This window comes from Diachasmimorpha longicaudata, chromosome 4, assembly GCF_034640455.1.
Source record: "Diachasmimorpha longicaudata isolate KC_UGA_2023 chromosome 4, iyDiaLong2, whole genome shotgun sequence".
Lineage (NCBI taxonomy): Eukaryota > Metazoa > Arthropoda > Insecta > Hymenoptera > Braconidae > Diachasmimorpha > Diachasmimorpha longicaudata.
Window position 1 is genome coordinate 7389760 of NC_087228.1, and position 6026 is coordinate 7395785.

Here is a 6026-nt window from a genome sequence, read left to right on the forward strand (position 1 = left end):
TTCGCGACGGGGACGCAGCTGTTATGCCCCAGATTTGGGTAATTGCGTTATTGTTGAATATGTGGATTTACAGCATTGTCAGCATGACACTTACCAGGGTAATTAGATTATGCTGACCAAGTGATGAAATATAAACAATCAATGTATTATTTAAGAGACGATTAAGTCCGCGTGGATCAGAACTGAACCGGACTCCGACGCATACAAAAGTCGTAAAATCTTTGTAATCAGTCGGATGACACAGTTATCGCAATCTAGTAATAAACAATACACTTTAAATATCGATAGCTTATTGGTTGAATTTATTCATTTGAGCCTCGCGCCAGAAAAATACGAATTATTGGTTTTAATCATTTTTGACGCTGAATGAAAAAAAAATTCTCATCTCCATAGTGTAAACGAAAGTTACAATTAGCCAAAGTAATTTGCACGTTTAATTGTTTGCACATTTAATTTTTTGATTGGCCTGAATAGTCTAACAAAAATACTTCCCGGAAACAAAATGGAGAATTAGTCCCGGTGAAAGTGACTCAAGGCTGTGGGCTACCAGGACAAGAGGAACTACAAGAAATCGATGACTAATATCACGCTTTGTGGTCAACATCGAGAGTCCTTTCCTCGTCTATTCCCTCCCCGATAATCGGTTAAACCGAGAAATAGACAATGTCAAAACGCCGAGTGGGTAGGTGAAAGTGAATGAGGTCTACTTTAAAGGGAGTATCGGCCCACATGCGCCGCCTTTTGCGTCACACGCGGTGAATTTCTAATAGCGATTTTTCGAAGTGGAGAAAACATCTCTTGTCGTTGACAAATGAATCATCGAGGATTCGGGACGTTGATGGAATTTCGTCCCGAATGTTAATTCCGAATGATTATTTTATGTCATTAGTCGTTATTAATGTGGAACCGGGACGTCGATGAAAATTATTCCGTTTTCTAATATTCGGTGAACGGGTTTTTTTTGTGATTTTTGTGGTAGGACCAGTGGAAATGAAATTTTATCGGTATTCGGGGCGTCATTCGTTATTAATTGCGTGACAATTACGTGGGAAATGTGCGGTCAAGGGCTTCAAAGCCGGTTTTAATCGTGAAAAAATAAATTTGGGTTTAATGATATATCAGGTCAACGAAAATATTCTAACGTTTTTTTTTAATAAATAATTTCACGTCATTACTAATGTACAGTCTGGAATATAGATGTCAAATTTAATTTTTGTTCTCAATAATAATAATTCACTATTATTGGACTTCTGAGGAAATTATTATTCTTTTAATTTAACTGACATATTTTTTCCTTCAAAAAATTAAATAATTTTGTTTTCGTTGTAATATAAGAAATGGCTGTGCAAATGAAATAAGTGGTACAGAAAAACCACCTGTGCCTGTCTAATATTGATAAAAATGAACGTTATTTAACTCTCGGGAATGAAAATTGCGAAAGATAACGATTGCTATAAAGATAAATTTCGAATACTTGCAAAATGCTCAGTTAGCGAAATTGAGTTTTCACAATTTCATAAATTGATGCGGGTAATCATCATGCAATGCACCATACGTATCACCTTCTCCTCGTAAAACTATCGTCCTGCATTGAACAACCGATTAATCTATTAAATCCCATGTTCCATTTATCTTTCCTCTTATCGTCCCGATTAGTATTTTCATTCAGCGATAAAAATGGCAGATGTAGTTTCATATTCTATCAATCGAATGAAATAAAATACGTGGGAATGGGCGCATGCATGTGCACGGAGGCGCAGGAAATAATTCACGTTGACAACGCGCGCGGGCGCAGCTAATCATTGACCATGACACTGAGAGTCCGAACGACTGGGACAAGGCCGCAGGAGATGCCGTTAAAAGGCCTCGGGAGTAAACAAAACTACCGAAGTGCGGAAAAAATGTTGCACTATAAATTTTTGAGATGTTGCGTGATCGTGGAGGCGCCATCTGGGCTTCACCTCACATTTTTAAACATTTATTTAAATTATTTAACTGCTTCCAATTATTTCGAGTTCATTTCCCCCGGTTTATATGATGTGAACAATTTTTTAAAACCATCCCCCAATTTTTTACAATTCTTTTTGGCTGAAAATTGTCAACGCAAAGTTTTGCTCGTCTTAATTTTTCTTTTAATTTCGCAAAACTTTTTTCTGCTCTTCCGATATTCCATTGCATATCCATTTATAATAATACAGTTTTAATTGTACATTTGATTAATCAACAAATTAATCCTAAATATGTAAAAATATGGTTAAACAATATTTAATTCTTAGAAAGTCTCAAGTCCTAAAATTCTGAATACCGAAGAAAAATAATGCGGTTGAGAATTAAAGAGCAGATAATTTCATTGTTTTTTTTTCTTTGATAATCAAAGAAACTTGGTTAATCCACAGAATGATATAAAGGTAATGAGGCCAGTAGGAATAACCAGAGGCTCAGCGTGTAACACGTGATTGAGCGGCATGAATACGAGCATTAGCGATATTCCAACAATCGGTAAGACACGAAAACCCGGTTCATCCGAGTGATTACACGGCATATGCTCATAATGTACTGAGATGCAATTAACTGCTCCACGGAGGTAAGTGGCGAGATTATGCATCAAGTGAGTTGATATACACCTGCTGATGGAGTTGTACTTCTTACCGATACGCACCATGATACCCCTAACTCAGTTTTATTATTTAATCTTGGGAGCTCTCTAATGGACTTTTTTTTCACTTTGAGCTTTTGAGGCTTTTAGTGAAATAGCGTTCCTCGCAAATGTGACGGGGGGAGAATGAGCCTTCCGGCCATTTTGTACTCTGCCAGTGGCAGTCGCCTAGTCCCTACTAGGTACCAACATGTTGACCCTCCGAGCGACCTCCTGGAGTCCTTCTACCAACACATATATCCTTGATGCAAGTGATCCTGAAGACATCCAAGAGCTTGAGGAGATGTTTCAGAATATTTTTAAAAATAAATATTAGTAAACTTCTACGGAAATTAAATGCATAAATTAATGTAATAAATTTAATTTGTTTTACTTATTGTTGCAAATGTTCTTCGTAGGATGCGAGTAAACGTGGGTGGGGCTGCGTATTCACGTGCAACTGTCATGTAGTTCTCGCGGTGTGTCCTTACAGGCCAAATAATGAAACTACTTTCTACCGTCCACCGACGGAATATACCGTTACGCGCATCAAGACGCAAGAATATACCGCGGTCCCAAGACGCTTGTATTCGTGAAAGAATCGCTGTGTCAGCTGTTGGTGTAGGATATTTCAAGGGAATTCGAGTGGCATAACCCGCTCATCGTCCTGGACGATTAGCATATAGGCACACTGACATACTAAGATCGTGTTATCCGACTGACACTTGACTCGGATTACCGGAGGATCGATAAATTTTTAGTTTATTTAATTATGTAATTATTTAACGCCTGGAGGGAGCTGGACGGTGTGGAGATTTGAAATTTGAGCGAGTTTCCGTAGTCAATATAATTATTTATTATAGGTATATCCTACTCTGGTTTTTACATTGTAATTGCGGTATATTGGGCCGACTTCCTCTTCACTTTACCCCAGGATCAAGGAAAACCAGGGAAACCTATGGAAAACCTGGGCAGAAATGGGGTCCATTAATCAAGCTTCATTAGGAAATAATATTTCTTAATGATTTGCAGGGTCTAGACTTCCGTTCGACGGGATCCGATAGATTAAGCTCCCAAAGCTCTGAGCTGGACTCGAACCCGCGCCTCACGAGCCTCGGCGTCCGGCCAAGCGATTTAACAATTCGGCGGTCGTCATCGGTCTTTTATCCTCTTACCCCACATTACACGATAAAAAAGTATAAAATAATCGTATCATATCGAACTATCGAAGTTGCGTGATAAATCGTTTTTTTCTATCGCTCCGTATTACTCAAGGAGAAGGTGTGAAATTATCGTGTCGAAATCTCGAAGGTGCCCGATGAATCGAATTTTTTTTCCCAGCGGATTGTTTACAAGTACAAAAAAGTACTTTCGTTTTCGTGACCGCAGGAGGAATCATCGATTAAATACCCAGGTAGAATAATAAATGTCAATGAAAGCGAGGGATAGGAGAGTCTTCGAGGATAATAGACCGTGGCAGTTGCGACATCCGGGTTGTGGTCGAGTCAGCACGTAGTGGAGGTCATAAGCGGAAGTTGAAGATTGTCCGGTAATTCATGGAGTACACTTGGGCTTGCGTTGAGTTTACATCATTCCTGATGTCTCCTGGTTCGACGTGAGACGTCGCCAACAGTCGGCCGAGGGTCGGCCAACATTGGCCGAGTGTCGGCCCACTGTTGGCCATTCCCCATCTCCTACCAGGATCCATCGAGAATCTTTATTAATTTATTTCTCGTATGGATTGTCTTTGTTGTCGTTATAATAAATATAATAAAAATTCTTGGAGTTTTTGTGATAAATTCTAAGAATCGTTCGTGTTGTTCTGATGATTGCGGTATTATCATGAAATCCCTCGAGATCCGTGTGAAAGCCGGAGCTCCACTGCCAGAATAAATGGTTGTAAATGTCTGACGTCAAAGCGTCGGGTGAGTGTGGAAAAATTGCGCAATTTTCACTCCTACAAAATATCACGAACGCAAAACATCGGCATCCCTAACGTCATAGCTCAGCTTTCTCCTCGCTACCGCACTATTAGGGGACAAATGGATCGGAACGAATCATATCCGGAAGATGGGGGTTTCAACTTTTCCTTAGAATTTTTTTTCTTCACGTTTTGCTGGAGGAATTACATTATAATTATATTCAACATATTAATTACATCAAAATAGAATTAATTATAAAATAATTCAATTTTATTTTGTTTAGTACAAAAATCTCTTTCTATGTAAATCAATATGATATACAGGTGCCATTATATAACGATATAACGATATAATGGCACCTCCATTAATATTCCATTTGTCCTCCGCGAAAGTGTGAGGATTTCGACTAGAGGTTAAACTGATTATATTAGATTATATTTAGTTAATTACATTTTTTATATCACAAGTTGCTACAGCATTTTTTTCACCTGATGATACATGAATTGGAATGACCCGTAGATTCTCCGCAACGTAAAAGAGCGGGGAAACTTTCTTTTTTATTAATCATCATCACAATGGGACTAAAGGCGGGGCAAGGTTGAATCACGATCGCGCGGGTGGAATACCAAACGATTTTTATTTTCTTTTTCATTTTCGCGCGGGACTGAAACTGGGACATCCGGAAACCGGAAGCCGGGATTTTTACTGGAGAAAGTCCAGTCACTTGGGCTGAGTATCTTGGGTATTTCCGGGATGGGGAGATTAAATTTCAATGTCAGGTGTCCCTTTTTTCATCTCCCCATTTTTTTACCAACTCCCCAACAGGAAGTTATTGCATCTCGGAACCAAAAACACAAGTGAAGCGTTTTTGGCTCCGAAAAATGGGGTTCGCAATTGTTCACTCGGACGAAACTGAAAGAAGGGCGTTCAGATTTATTCGAGTCGGATAAATAATTTTAGTAAATGTTTAAAATCCCGAGGTGGAGTTGCCGCCATCGTCACAATTCTTTTCGCCAGATGGTGGCGCCCCACCCGTCGGCGTCTTGAGGTTTTTATCGCGGAAAAAATTGGGGAGCGATATTATTGGTCGATTATGCTCATTATGACCATTATTATCTGTATCTTATCATATTTTATGATATATAATATATAATATATTTTTTTCTTTCCTCGAATGTGTCTCAAGAGGAAGAAAAATGCGCGTACGACGTGCGAAATTGTTTATACAGAGAAAAATCGTTACTATATTGTGTGACAGTATTATATTATACACTATATGGTATATTATATGATATTATATGACACATAAAAGGGATGATGTTTCATATTTTTCGGTGAAAGCCACTGCATGTGTTCGATGGCGTCCAGTGGCCGTCCGGAAGAGGCCGGGCCGAGGGAAAGAGTGTGTGACGCCAGCAAACTCTTCAATGATCAAGAGGGGAGAGTATATAGCCGGTGCTTCATTTCAG